We start from the raw sequence: 21,209 nt of genomic DNA on the forward strand, positions 1-21,209 counted from the left end.
CTCAGCTCATTTTCAGGCTACCCTCTGCCACCTCTTCTCCCTCTCTCATCTCAGACTGCCTGTCCACCATCCAGGAGTGGTGTGCTGCCAACGATCTCTGCCTTAATGCCAGTAAGACTGAGATTCTCCTCATCGGCACACTACCTCCTCCTTTCCTGTCACTCTCTGGCTGGCCTCTCTTGGCCCTCTTCCTGCTCTCACCTGTGAGGCTAAAAACCTCAGGGTCATCTTCAACTCCACACTCTCCTTCTATCCTCACATCTCTGATGTCTCTAAGAAGTCACACTACCAGCTGCACCTCCTCAGGGGTATTCTCCCTTTGCTCTCCTTCCCACAGAAGCTTACTGTCTCCAGAGCTCTGGTTCTCTCTAGGCTGGACTAATGCAACAGACACTTTCTAAATCTGCCTGCTGCTACTCTCCGCCCTCTGCAACTCATCCAGAACAGGACTACAAGACTTGTCCTTGGACTCAAGTCCAGGGATTGTATTTCTCCAGGACTGAAATCTCTACAAAGAAGGTGATTGCCCAAACAGCTTTATTTTATGGTGTGCCACGATGTCCCTAAAAGAAAACTACTTCAGTTTCAATCATCAACTGTTTCGACAAATACATGGTACGGCAATGGGGTCCTCAGTGGCCCCAGCAGCTGCTAACCTGTTTTAGACTTATTTGAGAAAAATGTGATCTATAACCCTTTGGGTCCATTCCTGCCCCACCTACAGGTTTGGAGGAGGTTTATAGATGACATTATGATAATATGGGATGGTGATACATCTAAATTTGAAGAATTTGCAAGTTGGCTTAACAAACAAAACCAATTCCTAAAATTTATAGCTAGGACCAGTTCAGTCGAAATTAATTTTCTAAACATCACAATCTAGGCTGACACCTCAAACAACACCTTGAAAGTTAAACCGTGTCACAAGGCAACAGATCGCAATTCCCTATTGCAATTTAATAGTTGCCACCCAAGACACACCAGGGAAAACCTACCTGTGGGACAATTCCTGAGACTAAAGCAGAATAGTTCGGACACTAAAATATTTGAAAAAGAAGCATCAGTTCTCAGCTCTAAACTCACAGTAAGAGGGTACCGAAAACAAATTGTAAAGAAAGCTTGAAAGCGAGCAAGGAGCAATAATAGGAACGCCCTATTACAATACAGAGCCATATCAAAGACCGAAAATCTGATTGTTTTTGTTAGTACTTTCAACTCACTTTCCAATAAAGTTAATGCCATTATAAAAACGGAATTGGCACATACTAACTGGTGGTGAGTGTCCACTTGAGAGACCACTATTTGCATTCAAAAGAGGAGCTAATATCAAAGATCTGGTAACTAGAAACAACATTTCTACAAAGCCATTCCAAACAACATTGACGGAGTCTTGGGGTTTGAACAAACCGATGGGCCACACACCTTGTGGGAAATGTAGCTGTTGTTCCAGCACTAAACATACCAGGGAAGTAGATTTGGGCCTCAAAAGACCTTGGCAACAGCGACAATTCACAAATTGTTATTTGAAAATGGTTGTTTATGTTATCTGGTGTCCTTGCCAGAAAATATACATCGGAATGACAGAAAGCAAAGTTAAACAAAGGATTACAGAACATAAGAGCCGTATAAGAAATGGAAACACAACTGCCCCGATGGTAGGCAATTTTTTTGCTATGAACCACACACCAGAGTCACTCACGTGGAGCGTGTTAACACAAATGAACCCAATGGAAGATATGACATCCAATAAGAATAAATTATTCAATAAAGAACAAAGACTAATTTATCTTTGCAACTCTGTAGAGATGGGGTTGAATGAGTCGATCGACTGGAAACTACTTTAAGATGGAGTATACAAGAATTATAATATTTCACGGATCAAGGTTCACCATGACTCGCAGGGTTCCATAGTAACTACATCCACCATAAGGCTCTTCATGGCTTTGGTTGTTCCCCCTCCCTGCCTCCCCTTTTGTTCATGGTACCATCTTGAACAGGGTCAAGCTGGCTATCTAGACTAAATGCAACCCTCCAAGTAGCCAAAGAAGGTGGTTAATAGCGTGGAGTGAGATCTCCAATATAGTAGTGAATGCAAGGTCCTGCAAGAAACAAGTAAGCAAAAGGGTAAATTAAGACATAAATGTATACTTCCAGTCCATGAAAACTTGCACTCGGAAGAAGCAAAAACATGTCCAAAAATGACGTGCATTTCACGGTTGGAGGCAAGCTAAACTCGGTAATTCCCATTCTCGAAGGGAATCTCCCACCCAACATGGTGTCACTCGCAAACCACACTATAGACCAGAAAGAACGGTCCAGTGTTTTCCAAAATGGCCACCAGCATCCCCTTCTTGTTATACGCTGTGGATAACACAATACCATTGTAATCGGCTGAGTAAAGAATAGACGCGACCATGTGAGCAGGAACCACCAGACGCGGAACAGAGAGCAGCTTTCAGAACTTTGGACCTCATTCTGAGTTGGGCGGTAAGGGTTAATGGTCACTGGTAAGGAGACCGGTGCCAGTAAACCCTTACCGCCCTATTCCGAGGTCCCTTAGTGGGTCCCAGCAGGAACGGATGGTCTGATCAGCCATTCTTTACAGGACCCGTTAAGGAACCTTGGAGCTAATAACGTTATTAGCGCCTTCCCCATTCCCATTGAGCCCTATGGGGGCTCAAAGGGGAATGGGGAATGGCAAACTGAATGGGGACTTACCGGGTCCGCATAGGTCGGAATGTCCTGGTAAGTCCCTATTCAGCCAGACCGGACACGGACCCGGGTTTGGAGGCAGCCATGGCACTAATAGCGCCATGGCTACCTCCAAACTCGTAATGAGGCCCTTTGTCTTGCTGATAACGGTTAAGTACTGGCGTGCATATCAGATTCAATCTATAAGCATATACTTTTAGAAGGGAGTGCACGTAACCGTGCAGATTTAAAAGCCCATTTTAATACACGTAAGAACCAAGAGTCACGATGAACTGTTCACAGCAAGATTGCTTGTTAGTGATAACATGGAAAGGCGTCTCATTTAAATGTAGCTTTAACTCTTTCCTTACTGTTTCTACAGAGAGACAGGGAAGAGTTTTACATGTGGAGAGACAGCGTAAAGACAAAGGTTTACCGAGCACACAAAATCCGGACCTCAAACAACGGTAACCCGCTCTGTTTCGAGGTTCATACACTGAATGGTAAGATTTTCACCATGGCTAACACACCTTTAATTAGCTTTGTAGCCCATCTTTGCATGCTATGGGAATGCTTGCCTAATGGGAATAATGCATACAGGGCAAACAGCATGAGAAGTATTGGTGATAAAATACAACTGCCCGAGTATAAATTGTTCTTCATGTGACGGGTCACAGATAGCCTATTTCCGTGCCTTGCCATCTAGCCTGTTGAAAGACAGATTCCTTTATATAAAAACGATACAAATCATATGAAAAGACTTATTCTTGAGTTGGTGGAATGTTAGAGCCATCCACTGAGAAAGTGTGTGTTTTCTTTTCCTTTTAACCACTAGGGAACAAGACTTCTATCAATAAGAAACAACTCTAATTACCCCCGATATTAATTAAAAGATTGCAGTAAGGTAAGCCTCACTTTGTGAATTGAATACTCACGGAGGGATGACTGCTCTAGCACTTTTCTGGAGTAGCAAAACGTATTATTCATGTTGTTTTTCCCCCTTAGGCTACTGTTCAATTCTAACAGGAAGCAACCCCATGAGAACTGCAACACTGGTTGCACCAAGTTCCGTAGAATATACACTAAACAAGTTTGGTTATTGACACACTAACCGAATGTTGAAAGAAGTCCCCTGAAGAATTTCCCTGCAAAAAGTCCTACAGATAATGGGAATGAAACATGTCGGGACAAAGATACTGTGGGAATGTTATCACAGTGAATATCGAGCACTAAATGCCAGATATTACTTATCCTATTAATAATAGAAGGGATTCTATACTAGACATTAGAACTCCACATTTGCCACATAATGCTAGTAATGTAAATGGTGTCGTACGATTTGTGTAGTGATACATGAATGACTCATTGTTTTTCGTTTTTTATTGTTTTTTTGATTGATTCATGTTTTGTTTTTTTTTGCATTCATTGTATCTTGTCAAGTTTCACATATATGAATATCATTATTATTACTTTTTTCTTCTGTCATAAAAATTGATTGTCTTGTAATATGTGATTTAGGTGTGTAATTGTATATTGTATATTTTGTTGTTGACCCAATTCATGATTACAGTTCTCTCTCTTCAGAAAAAGATTACATATTCACTGTTGTAGATATGTATTTTAGAGTTTTAGAGAATTTGCTGAAATACAATAAATATATATATTTTTTAAAAAACAAGTTTAATGTTGTAATTTGAATGCTGACCTGGTTTGGCAGTTCTCATGGTGGCTAATTAAGTAGTTCTCTTAATTCTAAGGGTAGGAGTTGAGAGGTGATAGGACCCTTTTGTAGCTTATAGTTGTTGTAAGGGGCATGGTCCTATCCACTGTTTTTTTAAAAAAAAAACAGTCCTCCACAAGTTTAGTGGATCCCTACACTGCCTGCCAATGGCTGCGAGGATTAAGTTCAAAACCCTCTGCATTGTCCACAAGGCCTTCTGGGGTCTGGGTCCTCAATACCTTCAACTCTCTCTTCCTAAATATCTTCCTTCTCAAGCTCTTCGCTCATCTGCCTCCAACTCCGTCAGGGTCAGTCGCTTCTCCAAGCAACAAGAGGGTGGGAGATCCTTCTTCGGCTGGGGCCTCCCTCTGGAACAGTCTCCCTGCCTCCCTGAATCTTGAGGAGAATCATCTCGGTTCCGGAAGCACCTCAAAACCGTTCTCTTTGCTTCTGCTTTTTCTCCTCCTCTCCCCTGCTGAATTCCTGGCAGAAACTGAAACTGCGTTAGTTACCTGGCCACCCTTTGATCTTGGGCCAAGGTCCCCACCCCTGCCAGCTGCACTCCTACACTGCCTTTCGGGCAACCCCTGCACTTGTGGATTGTCTTCTGTATCCCTTCAGTCCCACTTCCAGCACTTGACACCTGATGTCCGCACTTACACTTGCACTTGCCACCAGCTGGCTGCACTTTTTACCTACTGTTATTTATTCTTATCCGATGTCCCCTCCCCCGCACTTCTCCCTTCCCGTGCTCTTGCGCAATCTGAATGACACCTGGCCTAGTAGGATCGTTGTCTTTGTCTTCCCTCTGTTCCCCCTCCCTTGTCTCGTCGCGCCTTGAAACACTTGTGTATAGGCGCGTCATAAATGCCTTATATCATATATCATATCATAGCATTCTTTTGAAGCCCACTTGGGATACTGGGTAATCTCCATATTTTGAAGACACAGCAACTAGGTGTGGCATGGGGTTACAGCCCCATTGTCTTTGAATGAGCTAAGGGTAGCCTTGATGGATCAGAAAGATAAATATGCTGGATCATACTAGGTCCTGATTCATTTTTGAGGCAGACATGGATATGGGATTTGCATTTCTCCTCTGAGCCTTCAATGCAGTATTGATTATAGCACACATTCCACAGTCTAAAAGATTGTCTCTAATAATTCCTTCATAAGAAGAAAAGATTGATCCGGCAAGTTACCTTGGCCTGGAGACCATGAACAATGGTAGTGGTGCACGGTGCAATAACATAACATCTCCCTTCTTGACTCTCAAAGGAAGTTATTTGGAAAACTGTTACTTACTCGTACACTGGCTTTGGCAAGTGAAGAATTTACAATTTTTGCAGCCAAGGTTTGTTTTAGACTGGGTATAGTTATACAAGAGCAAAACCTTAAACATATTTATCATTGTTATTGATTGAAAGACGGTTTTCAACTTGGTCACCTTCTATGGGAAGTCTTGGAGAAACAACGCATTCACGTTTTCACTATTTTGAGATAACCACCTTCATCTGTTCAGACTGGATGTGCCACTATTGAATGGTGAGTGGGTGCCATTGATGCCGACTGCTGAAAATGCTGTCCTGCCAACAAGGAAGTAGAGAGTGTTTCACCTTATTAAAGGCATTTCACTTTTTTTTCATAAAAAGGATCATCATTAATAGCTTTAAGATCCGAGTGTGTCAATGGTGTATGGCTGTTGGTTACGAAGGATGGGAAAGTTGAACGGCAGCTCTTGTGATTATCTAGTCTTAAGGTTTACAAGACATTGGGCCTCATTACACGTAGTGCGGTAAGGGTTTACCGGTACCGGTAAGGGCACCGTTACCGGTAAACCCTTACCCCCATACTACGAGGTCCCTTTGCGGGTGGGTACTTTAACGCCTGCTTTTTAGCAGGCGTTAAAAACCAACCCGCAAAGGGACCAGGGTGCAAATTATGGTATCGCAATTTGCGGTACCGTAATTAGCGCCTTCCCCATTCCCATAGAGCCTTATGGGGCAAAAATGGGAATAGGGAAGGGCAATGGAGGAAGGCGGAATTACCGCCTTCCCAACCTTGGAATAGGGCGGTAATTCCCCTTTCCTCCAAGGCGGTACCAGTAAATTACCGGCATGAACCATGGTACTAATAGCACCATGGTTTACCACACTACGTGTAATGAGGCCCATTGCTTGTTGATGCAACAGATGCAAACCGCTGCTACCCTTTCGACAGATACCTGGTGGAATTCTACCATTGAATATTTTATTTGGAAGTTCAATTATTCCACATGCAATCCGAGTCTATTAGGCTAAGACCCCTTCTGCTGCCCTACATGAGGGGGAGCAGTAGGGATGTGACAGGGTAAACATCATCAGGGTAATTCATAGAAATTCGCACAAAAGTGGTGCACGCGACTGGCGCACAGCATGCCCATGTGAATGTCTGCGCCAGCCGCGTGCGCTAAAATTGATTTCCGCGCACAGCGTATTCATGGATTTTCGCATCCAAAACCAGCCGTGGCGCAGCGTGGCGCAGCGACCCTGCAGCAGCGCCAGTTACGCCCGCAAGAACGCCCTCGCGCAAGGAAAAGCCTTCAAAATCCCCAAATAATCGCAAAGGGATGCGCTAACCCTGGACCAGTTCACAGGGCTGGCAAACAGCAAACCCCAAGCGGGGAATGTGTATTTCAGTGGTTCGCGGGAAGTTCCACACGCGATTGTCCTGTGTACATGTGCATTAGGGGTGCGCGGGAAGAATCACACGCAAAATCAGCAGGGTACGTGTATTTCAGGGGTGCGCGGGAAGTATCACACGCGATTCCAGCAGGGTACGTGTATTTCAGGGGTGCGCGGGAAGTATCACACGCGATTCCAGCAGGGTACGTGTATTACAGGGGTGCGCGTGAAGTTCCACACGCGATTTCAGCAGGGTACGTGTATTTCAGGGGTGCGCGGGAAGTTCCACATGCGATTGGCCCAGTGCGAGCAGGGTACGTGTATTTCAGGGGTGCGCGGGAAGTTCCACACGCGATTGGCCCCGTGCGAGCAGGGTACGTGTATTCCAGGGGTGCGCATGATGTTCCAAACGCGATTTCATCAGGGTACGTGTATTTCAGGGGTGCGCGGGAAGTTCCACACGCGATTGCCCCCGTGCGAGCAGGGTACATGTATTTCAGGGGTGCGCCGGAAGTTCCACACGCGATTTCAGCAGGGTACGTGTATTTGAGGGGTGCGCGGGAAGTTCCACATGCGATTTCAGCAGGGTACGTGTATTTCAGGGGTTCTGGGGAGTACTACACGTGAATTGGCCGTGTGGGTCCTCCCAGGTGTTCGCTCTACAACCTCCACGGCCCCTGCAGGCAGCCCACACCACGGGGGACTACTCATCCACCATGGGCATGCCCCCCAGCCAACCCACATGTCACCTTGCACTACTGATCAACAATGCATGTCTCCCAGCACCCCCACCCCCCAGCAGTCAGGGGCACCCTCCACCAGGCCCTCACTCCTGTCTCCCTGCACCCCCACACCCCAGCAGTCAGGGGCACCCTCCACCAGGCTCCCACTCCTGTCTCCCAGCACCCCCACCCCCCAGCCACCAGGGGAAGACTCCACCAGGCCCCCACTCATGTCTCCTATTACCCCCACCACCCAGCAGTGCAGGGGCAGCCTCCACCAGGCCCCCACTCATGTCTACCACCACCCCCACCCCCCAACCACCAGGGGCAGCCTCCACCAGGCCCCCACTCATGTCCCCTATTACCCCCACCCCCCAGCAGTGCAGGGGCAGCCTCCACCAGGCCCCCACTCATGTCTACCACCACCCCCACCCCCCAGCCACCAGGGGCAGCCTCCACCAGGCCCCCACTCATGTCCCCTATTACCCCCACCCCCCAGCAGTGCAGGGGCAGCCTCCACCAGCCCCCACCCATGTCTCCCACCACCCTCACCCCCCAGCCACCAGGGGCAGCCTCCACCAGGCCCCCACTCATGTCTCCCACCACCCCCACCCCCCAGCAGTGCAGGGGCAGCCTCCACCAGTGCCCCACCCATGTCTACCACCACCCCACCCCCCAGCAGTGCAGGGGCAGCCTCCACCAGGCCCCCACTCATGTCTCCCATCACCCCCACCCCCCAGCAGTGCAGGGGCAGCCTCCACCAGGCCCCCACTCATGTCTACCACCACCCCCACCCCCCAGCAGTGCAGGGGCAGCCTTCACCAGGACCCCACTCCTGTCTCCCTGCACCCCCACCTCCCAGCAGTGCAGGGACAGCCTCCACCAGGCCCCCACTCATGTCCCCTATTACCCCCACCCCCCAGCAGTGCAGGGGCAGCCTCCACCAGGCCCCCACTCATGTCTACCACCACCCCCACTCCCCAGCCACCAGGGGCAGCCTCCACCAGGCCCCCACCCATGTCTCCCACCACCCCCACCCCCCAGCGGCAGCCTCCACCAGGCCCCACCCATGTCTCCCACCACCCCCACCCCCCAGCCACCAGGGGCAGCCTCCACCAGGCCCCCACTCATGTCCCCTATTACCCCCACCCCCCAGCAGTGCAGGTGCAGCCTCCACCAGGCCCCCACTCATGTCTACCACCACCCCCACCCCTTAGCCACCAGGCGCAGCCTCCACCAGGCCCGCACCCATGTCTCCCACCACCCCCACCCCCCAGCCACCATGGGCACCCTCCACCAGGCTCCCACTCATGTCTCCCAGCACCCCCACCCCCCAGCCACCAGGGGCAGCCTCCACCAGGCCCCCACTCATGTTCCCTATTACCCCCACCCCCCAGCAGTGCAGGGGCAGCCTCCACCAGGCCCCCACTCATGTCTACCACCACCCCCACCCCCCAGCCACCAGGGGCAGCCTCCACCAGGCCCCCACTCATGTCCCCTATTACCCCCACCCCCCAGCAGTGCAGGGGCAGCCTCCACCAAGCCCCCACCCATGTCTCCCACCACCCCCATCCCCCAGCCACCAGGGGCAGCCTCCACCAGGCCCCCACTCATGTCTCCCACCACCCCCACCCCCCAGCAGTGCAGGGGCAGCCTCCACCAGGGCCCCCACCCATGTCTACCACCACCCCACCCCCCAGCAGTGCAGGGGCAGCCTCCACCAGGCCCCCACCCATGTCTCCCATCACCCCCACACCCCAGCAGTGCAGGGGCAGCCTCCACCAGGCCCCCACTCATGTCTAACACCACCCCCACCCCCCAGCAGTGCAGGGGCAGCCTCCACCAGGCCCCCACTCCTGTCTCCCTGCACCCCCAACCCCCAGCAGTCAGGGGCACCCTCAACCAGGCCCCCACTCGTGTCTCCCTGCACCCCTTACCCCCCAGCAGTCAGGGGCACCCTCCACCAGGCTCCCACTCCTGTCTCCCAGCACCCCCACCCCCAGCAGTCAGGGGCACCCTCCACCAGGCCCCCACTCCTGTCTCCCTGCACCCCCACCCCCCAGCAGTGCAGGGGCAGCCTCCACCAGGCCCCCACTCATGTCCCCTATTACCCCCACCCCCCAGCAGTGCAGGGGCAGCCTCCACCAGGCCCCCACTCATGTCTACCACCACCCCCACCCCCCAGCCACCAGGGGCAGCCTCCACCAGGCCCCCACCCATGTCTCCCACCACCCCCACCCCCCCAGCCACCAGGGGCAGCCTCCACCAGGCCCCCACCCATGTCTGCCACCACCCCCACCCCCCAGCCACCAGGGGCAGCCTCCACCAGGCCCCCACTCCTGTCTCCCTGCACCTCCACCCCCCATCAGTGCAGGGGCAGCCTCCACCAGGCCCCCACTCATGTCCCCTATTACCCCCACCCCCCAGCAGTGCAGGGGCAGCCTCCACCAGGCCCCCACTCCTGTCTCCCTGCACCCCCTGCCCCCCAGCAGTGCAGGGGCAGCCTCCACCAGGCCCCCACTCATGTCTCCCTGCACCCCCTAGCCCCCAGCAGTCAGGGGCACCCTCCACCAGGCTCCCACTCCTGTCTCCCTGCACCCCCATGCCACAGCAGTGCAGGGGCAGCCTCCACCAGGCCCCCACTCATGTCTCCCTGCACCCCCTACCCCCCAGCAGTCAGTGGCACCCTCCACCAGGCTCCCACTCCTGTCTCCCACCACCCCTACCCCCCAGCAGTGCAGGGGCAGCCTCCACCAGGCCCCCACCCATGTCTCCCACCACCAGCCACCAGGGGCAGCCTCCACCAGGCCCGCACCCATGTCTCCCACCACCCCCACCCCCCAGCCACCAGGGGCACCCTCCACCAGGCTCCCACTCATGTCTCCCAGCACCCCCACCCCCCAGCCACCAGGGGCAGCCTCCACCAGGCCCCCACTCATGTCCCCTATTACCCCCATCCCCCAGCAATGCAGGGGCAGCCTCCACCAGGCCCCCACTCATGTCCAACTCATGTTCCCCTGCAGCCCCACCCCCCAGCACTGTGGGGCACCTGCCAGCAGGCCCCCACTCATGTCCAACTCATGTTCCCCTGCACCCCCACCCCCCAGCACTGTGGGGCACCTGCCAGCAGGCCCCCACTCATGTCCAACTCATGTTCCCCTGCACCCCCACCCCCCAGCACTGTGGGGCACCTGCCAGCAGGCCCCCACTCATGTCCAACTCATGTTCCCCTGCACCCCCACCCCCCAGCACTGTGGGGCACCTGCCAGCAGGCCTCCACTCATGTCCAACTCATGTTCCCCTGCACCCCCACCCCCCAGCACTGTGGGGCACCTGCCAGCAGGCCCACACTCATGTCCAACTCATGTTCCCCTGCACCCCCACCCCCCAGCACTGTGGGGCACCTGCCAGCAGGCCCCCACTCATGTTCAACTCATGTTCCTCAGCCAACATGTCATCACAATCTAGATCCCTGGTCCCTATGGTCAGCCTCCAAATGCAAAACACCCACCCGAGTATTGCATCCACCCACTCAGAAATGGCAATAACATGATAGAACAGCAATTGCAAGTTTGGAAACGAACACATGTCCCTCACATACACCCAATGGGTGTCAGTGAATCTCAAAACCCATATCATGATATGCATGAAACCAATGAGATGATACCACACATTGAAGTTTGATCAAAAAATATGTATTAAAGGAAACATGAACTGAATCAAAAATAAACTAACAGAAATGGGAATGTAAAAAAAGTAAAAAGAAGCATGTCCGTGAAAAAATGCAAAACCAAAAATCCAAAGGAATGGTGTCCAAAGTCACAGTCCACAAAAGAAAATCCAATGGGAAATTATAATCGAAAGCCATTGCTCCATGGGTAAATTGTAAAAAGAAAAGAAAATCCAACAGTGAACTATGTACAGGTAAACAAGCCAGGATCCATGATCCCAACAAAAGAAATGAAACCTATCTAACAACACTACCTAATAAAAAATAACTATATACAAAAATGTGGCCCATTATCCAAAAGGTCCAAAGAAAATGCAAAAACAAAGGAAACCTAACACTAACTACATAACTATTTACATGGGCAGCGGGCTAGTCCAACGGCTCACTGGATGTTGTCATGGGCCAGGGCATCATCAAACTCCTGTTCAATGGCTTGGAGGCGGGCATGTTCCCTGGCCCTGAGGTCTCGCAGGGATAAAGCAGTGTCCAGCTCCAACTCCCTGCGAAGACCCTCGAGGCACTCAGCCCGCCTCAACGCCCTCCGCATGGAGTTCTCCGCCCTGACCATTGTGAGCCGTTCCTCCTCTGCCCGCTGCTGCTCCGCACCTATCTGCTGGCCCAACCGCTCCCACACGGAAGCCACTCCCATTCCAGGGTTCTCCTGCCCTCCGGCCGATGCCTGCACCCCTGATGTTGATGGCCCCGAGCCATGATGCCTCCCACGTCGAGCCTGCCGCTGCCTCCGACGCAACTGCCTGTGCCAGCACAACCGCATCCAGGCTGATGGAATCCACCGACGCTGTCGTGCACGTGCCCTGCCCGATGATGCCGTCACATCCTCCATCTGCTGGGGTCCAGTTGCTGGTGTCTCCACCCCTGCTGGACCTCCGACTCCCAACTGTGGCAGGGATGGGATCCCCACCGAGCCGGCTGCATTGGTCGGGGCAGGTCCACAGGGGGCCCTGGTGGCATCTGGGCTGGAAGACGGCATGGAGAACGACTGGTGCATAGTCTCCACAGAGGAGGAGAGGGTCGCCAGATTGGCCGTCACATGTAGGAAACCCCCGACCATGGCCGATCCCAACTGGGCCACGTCGGCACGGTGCTCTCCGTGATGACGTGCATGCTCCTCCCAGGAAGCACGCACCTCATCACGAATTGCACCTGTGCGCAACGCGACACCAATCAGGACCTTCTCCATACGTCCAGGGGTCCCCTCGTCCGCAGGTGGAGGGGAGTCAGATGACATGGACATCCCCCCTACCTGCGGACGGGCCTGGGATGGGGCATCCCTGCTGGTGCATGGTGGTGCAGTCACAGTGTCAGGGACAGTGACATGCACAGGCCCCTCCACGGCGACCTGTGCTGCCTCCTGCCCTGCCCCTGGACTGCAACACTTGCACCAGCAGGGATGCCCCCACCAGGCCCCATGTGCGCCTCAGTAGCGGCCTCCTCCTCCTCTGTGGAAACCACCAACCTGGATGGCTCCACCCCGTCTTCCGCCGTTGCAAGCCCTTGTGGGGGCTCACCCACCCCTTCCGCTGCAGCCGTGGGGGCATCCCCGCCGCTTTGCTCCACAGAGCCGTCTCCGCCCTCTTCTTCACGTGGCGCTGTGTAGAGGGAGACATAGAACACAAGCATCAGGGTACTGTACAATGGTCCCCTAGACAGGAAGCAATAGCAGATGAGTGGCACTGTCAAAGATCACTTCCATCATGTCCCTCCACAACACATGGCTCAGTGCAGGTAAAACACATGCGGTAACAGGCATGGTGCATGCTATGGCCATTAGCATACATGTCCAAGTGATTCTTGAAACATACACTGTTGTTTTGGAACTCACATGCATCATGGGCCATGCCTATCACATGCACACACTTCACCCTAGTTTCATCCATCTGGCCTTGTACACCACAGACACAGTGGATACGAGGATGACTAGGCTGCATCAGTGAACCTGAACATTGCGACATACATGTGTCATGCATCCCTGGCATTCACAAGTCACAGACACGCAGGTCAGACACACAGACATGGACAGCATACATGTACATGGCATCAGCACCCATCCCTCACCCATGTCCAGGAACAGAGACTGGCATGCTTTCATGTGGCCATTCCGCATAGGGCAACCCATGTTGCATTTGAACACATGCACCAACCGTGTGGTTCACACATTACTGGTCTCACATGCATGACGTCCCTGCACACACACATGCATACATGGCCTATGTCACACATACAGGCAAGTATCAGACAACCAGCACACTGCGACATGACCTGTCTCACACAGCAATGCTTGGCCACTTACCGCTCAACTCCAGACGGGTCTGCCTCTCAAGGATCTGGGCGTGGAGCGCTGGGCTTACGCATTCCAGGACCCTCATCTGGATGGTACTCATGCGGCCCCGGCCCCCCTCCACGAGGCGCCGGGCCTTCAAGAGGGTCCTGGACCTGCAGTCATCCCAGCGCTTCTTGACATGTTGGTAGTCGCGGACTGCCACCCCCTCCGCGTTGATGGCATCACGATGTCCGTCCAGATCGGAGTCCGTCCTTCCTTGTTGGCACGCTTACTTCCGAAGAGGGCATCATACTGCCCCAGGACTTGCTCCACCAGGACACCAACTTCGGTGGCAGTGAAGCTGGTGCCCCTCTGCCTCTCTGGCCGGGGGTTGCCAGTGGTGCCAGATGTTGCAGTGCCCGACATGGCAACCCCAGAGGCATGAGTGGGTGGGCAACTGGGTCCTGGGGCTGGGCTGTGGAGCGATGGTATCCCAGTCGGGAGTCTTCTGTTCCAGCACGGGTGGACACAGCAAATGGACCCCTGCAGATGGCTGATGTGCAGGCACCAAATGGCAGGGCACGGTGGCAGCAGGCAGGCAGGCAGGCAGCAGCAGATGGCTCGTGGGAGGCTGCTCGGGGCTCTGGGGGGCAGTAATTCGGCCTTTTGGGCAGGAGCGTGGTCTTCCGTGTGCTTACGCGTGGCCAGCTTGATACGGAGTGATTTGGCACGTGAAAATCCTGCACGTCTGCGTGTAAATCGAGGAAAGGCCCTTAGCGCGTATGCACGTCAGCACGCATATGCGATTTCATTGGACCAAAGGCCCTTAGCGCGTGAGCGCATCTGTGACGTGAGGCACGTGGGTGTTTCCCTCATTACACGTGATGACAGAGCACATGTGGATTTCCACCAATCGCGTGTGGAACTTCCTGCGCACCCCAGAAATACACGTACCCAGGCCAATCGCGTGTAAGCTCACTTCCCTCCGATTACACGCGATGACACTCGGACGTGCAGTTTTACCACGTGTGCTTGCATATGCGATTTCATTGGCCCAAAGGCCACCATGCGCAGCTGTGACATCACGCGCATGGCCGTAGAGAATGGCGCGTGTAAAAATGAAGAGATACACGTCCGAGTGTCAAAGCGCGTAATTGGTGGAAATGGCCTCATCGCGTATGCGCGTCTGTGACGTGTGTATAAAAGGTACGTGTAGAACGCCATTTCCTTGTATGTGCTTTTCGTGGAGAGCGAGTGGGTGAAATCTGTACTTCTTGTCGGTTCACACGCGATTTACTTCACGGCGTTTCCAGTTCGTACTCCCTGTTACCTCTGACAGCTTTTTCTCTTTTCCTCTTTTTCCTGGGCCTGTTTCCTCAAACAACGTTCCCTACTACTGTTGTCCTGTCTCCTCAGACAGCGTACAATTCTTCTTTTGGCGGGGGTGTTGCCAACGCGCACACGCGCATATTTTTCACGCTTTTGTTCCTGGCAGACGGTGAGTCGCGCACGTATTTAACATCTGTGCTTGCCCCGTGTGTCGCGTACCCCTTCAGAGGTCATTCTAGGCTGCGTGTGACACGCATACGTTCATTCTTGTGTTCCTGGGTGCCACAGCGTAGTGCAGGTTTATTTTTCCACGCACGTGGTCTAGGAGGGGTTGCGTGCACCTTACTTCGCTTTTTTGGGGTGCCTGTGCGTTGCGTGACCCGTCATCTTTCCCCAGGGATGACATACAGCCTTGCTAGAGCACTAGGGTACGATTACCATCTGGTACCCAACTCCTTTGATCCCCAATTGCCCAGGACAATATTTCACATCGACTCCCATACGCACAATAACACCAGTGCCATGGCTGTAAGGCGACCAAGCCGTAAGGGTGGCAAAGGTGACCGAGCCCCAAGTGGTGGCCATGGTGGATCCAGTAGGGGACGTGGCCGTGACTTCCAGGGTGCCCCTAGCCCCCCATGTGTGGAGGAGCAGTCAGGGACACCCATGCCCCCCCCCTGGTTGGGGTTACCGTGGCTGACACCATCCATGCTCAGCCCTTGTTGAACCAGCCCACTGTGGAACCAGACCAGGCACAGGGTGACTCCATGGCTAACTTCCAGGTCAGCAGGTCTAGGCCACGTGCGCCGGTGAACGTTGGTGTCATCAGGCCACGTGGATCAGGGGCAGCTAGGTCATCTGCTGCCCCGCGTAGGCAGGCTGGGGAGGCTGCAGGGGCAGCTGCGGCTCCATCCACCCCACCTCTCACACACCCATCCAGGACAGTGTCGGTCCAAGTCCATCATGCTGACATTCCCCCTGACACCATCACACTTGAGATAATGCCTGCACCAACTCCCATGCTGAGTGTGCAATCCCACGCTCCTGCCCCTAGTGTCCAGAGCGGCGTAGGACACTCAGGATCCCCACCACCTTCCAAGCGGAAGAGGAAGAGTGCTCGTCCAGTAGAGGCTGATGCCCCAGACACGGCTACACAGTCCGGCCCGTCAAGGAAGCCCAGCTTCAATGAGGCCGAACTGAATGCACTTGTAGAGTATGTGTCTGCACATGACCGCGAAATGGTGATTGTTGCAGGATCCAAGACCACACCTGCACAACGTCAGGCACACTGGCAGACCATTGCGGACATCATAAGTGCCCTTGGAATCGTGAGGCGCACAGCTAATGAATGCTACAAGCGCTGGAATGACCTGAAGCGCAGGGCAAAGAATAAGCTGGCCTCAAGTCATGCCGCAACTTTAGTGACTGGAGGTGGGTCTCCAGCAGACAACATAGAACTCACTCCACATGAGCAGGTTGCTGGGACCTACGTCACGGAGGAACAGATCCAAGGCGTGGGAGAACTGGCAGATTACGAGGCATTGTCCGGTGAGTGCACATGCATGTGTGTGTCATCCATGTGCATGGTGTGTGTGGGAGGGCTTCTGTTTGGGTGCCAGGGGAGGGTGTGTGTGCCTGAGTGGTTCAGTTCACCCATGTGCCTCTTCCTATACATTCTTGGCAACAGCATTTGGGTATAGCAGCATCCCTTCGGCCAACATTAAACATCCTGCCCAACACCACGCCAGTTGCCCTTGGAGTGTCATCTTGCCACAACACTGTTGCTTATTTACCCCTGTTTATTCAGGCAGATTGTTTGCATAACACCACTTTTACTCGGGATTTCTCAGTCCTATTGTCACATGTCTGACATGGCTATGGTACAGTGGACTGGCTCAGTTTCGTGGACATGATTAGTTTGGACATGTCCCTGTGCTATAGGACCGTTTTTGACTGGCAGCTGCAGGTTAAACATTTGAACCATTACAATGAAAATAATCAATTATATGAACAAACTGGACTGAATGAACAATTGGTGACCTCCTCTCCCTCTTCACTTCATGGCTAGGGTACATGCCATCTGTGTGATGGCATGTGTATTTTACCTGCCAATCACTGGCCAATGTGTGATGCCACTGCTAGGCAGCATGCAGCAAATGTGTTCATCTTCCATCTTGGTTTCATCAATGTGTGCCATCTGCCTCCCCATCACACACAGTGACGGTGCATGCATGGGAGTGTTTTAGTCATGTGGGACATGTGTCAATCAAGTACTGTTTCTGTATCCTCTCAGCCCTAATTGTGTGCCATAGTGCGCCTGTTTCCATTTGTTTTCTTTTATGTCTTTGCAGGGGAAGACGCACTTGATACTGCTGGGGTTGTGGAGATGGTGCAGACCCAGGAGGGGTCTGAGGGCCGACCGACCACCAGTGAGGGACGTGGTGTGGTGGTGGGTGAGAACCCACAACTGCTGCAGGTCGCGCTCTCAAGGGGTGTCTCTGACTGCACCTCCCCCGAGCTGTACTCATGGTGTCGATTCGGATGAGACCTACGTGCCGTCGCAGGTGAGTGTTCCTGGGAGGGATTCTGTTCTGTCCGACCCACCTGCACCAGGGTTAGAACCCTCAATGGGGATGTCAGTGTTGGCAGGTACGCCTTTGGTGGTTACGGATGCAGGGTCACACTCCGCGACATCTGATCCTGTTCCTGGGCCAGCAGATCAGAGGGGGAATGCAGTCCTGCAGCCTCAGGCAGTGCCGGCACAGCAAGGCGCAGTTCGCCTTGCCCCAGACAGGTGTGGTGCCCACCGACGTGGTGGCCATACGCCACCTGGCAATACCGCATGGGATCAATCCATTTATGGTATGGCAACCCAACAGGCAGCATCATCAGAGATGATGGCTCAGGCCACGGATAGGGTGGCCACTTCCATTGTCCCCCCCGAAAGGCTAATGGAGCAACTACAGCAGGCAACCGACTCCATCTGCCAGTCACACAGGGAGGACATGTTGGCGTCCGACAGGGACAGGCGGGCGGCACTGGCAACTCTGCAGGAAGCCATCTCCATAGAGTCCCAGGGACACAAGGAAGCCCTGAGGCTGGAACTCCTTCACCTCAGTACGACTCTTGTTGAGCTTGAGGCTTCAACAAACCGAAGGACAGAACAGCAGCTGGAGCATCTCACCCGTACGCTCTCAGCTGAGATACAGGCAACTAGGGCGGAGGTCCGGGCATCCCGTGAGTTGTTACATGGGGACCTCCGCACACTTATCCTCCAGAACGAGACCTACCACACCCGCATGCTTGCAGCCATGGAGGAACAGACTAGGGCTTTGCGTGGGCTGCCTCCCATAGTGCCACCACCTCCTGATGCAGCTGCAGAGGGTGAGGATAGCGACAGCAGTGATACTCCCACAATAGGGTAGCCGTGTAGGCCATGAGCCCATGGAGGTGTTTTTTTTCGCAAGATCCACACAGGTGGGTTTTGGTGTGCACCCTGTCCTCGGACCTCCTGGGTGGCCTCCCCCACATCCCCGGGCCCATTAATGGCCATTTTCTTTTTTTTTGGACAGTGTGTTGCCTTGTGTGGCTCCCGTGGGCATACGCTGCATTGTGGCTGGGCACATGCAGGCTTGTCATGGATTTGGTTCAGATGCTTGGGTTTTTGTCACACACACCCCTCCTACTTCCCGTTTCCATGGGCTTGCAAAGGGTGTGCCCAAGTGACATTGACGTACATGGTGACATTGGACTCCCATGAGCTGTGTGGGCAGTCTGTAGTCAATACTGTGTATACATTCATAGTGCATATTGTTGTTGTATTGTACACTGCGTGGTGTATTGATATGTGCCTCTGCATCCAACTCATCCTCCATATTTGCAGGTCCATTCCTCATGTCTTCACAATGCGGTCCACCTTGGAACTGGAGCCCATGTTGTAAGCAGTGCACCTACACTCTTGCGTGGCGCTAACACTGTATACTTGGAAGTGTTCAGAGGGATGTCATCATCAGGTGGTGAGGCTAGCTAATCTTTAAGTCTGTAATGTCATGTTTAAGGTAGGTAGGAGGTTGTGTAGGTGATTGGTATTCTTGGTAAGTATTTGGTAAAGTCGGTTGTAGGTCCTGCATTACTGTGAGCATTTCATGTGTGGACATGTTTCCATTAGGGACACTGTAGCTGCTGACACTTGGGGCATGTTGTGGGGATTAATTTCTTTCCTCTCACATTGCATGACATGCCATGGTGTGTTGTGTGGTCGTGCCGGGGAGGGGGTGGGTGACATGGCACTGTTTTCATGTAGTATTTTGCAAGTGGGTATTCATTTCTGCAGCATGGAAGTGTCTTTTCATGACACTGCATTGGTGGTGTTTGTGTAGGTAGGGATGCACACATTGTGACACTTCCACATGAACAATCTCAGGCTGCTATGGTTCTGACAGTTGACAGTCCCTTTGTTCGTCTTAATTGTCAGGTCGAGTCATCATTGCTTATCAGATGGTATGTGCCAGGCCTGTGTGCACTCCACTGGGGTGTGATTTCTATGTGAAGTAATTAGCCACCAGCTGCGTACGGGCTGCCTCACCCCGTGCCCTCTCCCCTCCCATGCACAGCGGCCGTGCATGTGGTTGGGGATGTGGGGGCACCACCATGTCCACAGCCAGGCCCCGGCGTGTTGCAACATTGTGCAGGACACATGCTGCCACTATGATCCTGCACACTACTGGGGGCGCATATAACAGCTGCCAGCCAGAACAGCCAAGGGAGCGAAAGCGTGATTTGAGCACTCCGAATGTGCGCTCCACTATGCCCCGGGTTGCAATATGGGCTGTGTTGTATCTTACCTCTGGAGGCATGATGGGGTTCCGAATTGGCGTCATCATGTGGGTGCTCAGAGGGTAGGCACTGTCCACTGGTGAGGAGGTGATGGGTATCATTAGTGGGGTAGTGACATAACTCTGCATCTGACATGCATGCATGTGCAGTGGCATTCATACTCACCAAGCAGCCATATATCGCCATGCCGCCCAGCTTCTAGGTCCCGGCTTAGGGTAGACATTCGGTAAATGAAGCTGTCGTGGGTGGACCCTGGATAGTTGGCATATACTGAGGTGATGATTCCCTTAGCATTACATACTACCTGCACGTTGATGGAATGCCAGTGCTTGCGGTTCCTATAGAGGTGCTCAGATGCCCTGGGGGGACGTAGTGCCACATGGGTGCAGTCAATGGCACCTAGCACTTTTGGGAATTGTGCCACACCGTAGAAATCGAGGGTGGCAGCCTGCCTTTCTGCAGGTGTCCTGGGCAGGTATATGTGCCTACGGACTGATGGGCGTGCAGTGATGATGTTCAAGACCTGGTGTAGGCAGCGTGACTGCGTGGCCTGTGACACCCCACCCACTATGGCACTTGTCCGCTGAAATGATCCTGTGGCCAAGAAGTGCAGTACATTGAGGACCTTCTCCAGGGGGCTGAGTGCTTGGGAGCACAGGGTGGGTGATCTGAGGTCATCCTCCCTCTCACTGACCAGGTCCAGTATTATGTGTGGGGGAAACCTGTACCTCCCATACACCTGGTCATCAGGCATTCCAAAAAGGCTGGTTCTGGGAGTGAAAATTCGGGCACTCACTATCCTCCTCCTCCTCCTTCGGTAACCCACAGCCACTGCTGCTAGGAATGGTATATTCATCCTGGCGTATGAGCTTGTTTGTTGTTTGCGCGCACTTTTATGCTGCGCTGGTCGATGTACGCCTGCTTCATGCTGGCGTACGTGTCTCAGGATTGGACCATTCATTTTTCGGCACGTCGTAGGCAAACGTGTGAATCTTCCTGCCCACCCCAGGAATACATGTACCCCACTCTCACAGGCCCAATCGCGTGTGGAAGTTCACGCGCACCCCGAAGTACACGTACCTAGGCCAATCGTGTGTGGAACTTCCCGCGCACCCCGCGTGTGGAACTTCCCGCGCACCCCGAGGTACACGTACCCAGGCCAATCACGTGTGGGACTTCCCGCGCACCACGAAGTACACGTACCCAGGCTAATCGCGTGTGGAACTTCCCGCGCACC

General features: G+C 53.3%; 1 protein-coding gene across 2 annotated transcripts in view; it reads right to left on the bottom strand.

The window, feature by feature from the left end:
* The window catches only part of PPFIA2 (PTPRF interacting protein alpha 2), a 2,558,488-nt gene that overhangs the window by 2,220,146 nt on the left and 317,133 nt on the right, over positions 1 to 21,209 (bottom strand). The window lies entirely within an intron of this gene.

The sequence above is a fragment of the Ambystoma mexicanum genome, chromosome 12 (genome assembly GCF_040938575.1).
Source record: "Ambystoma mexicanum isolate Mex_15411 chromosome 12, UKY_AmexF1_1, whole genome shotgun sequence".
In the NCBI taxonomy this organism is placed as follows: domain Eukaryota; kingdom Metazoa; phylum Chordata; class Amphibia; order Caudata; family Ambystomatidae; genus Ambystoma; species Ambystoma mexicanum.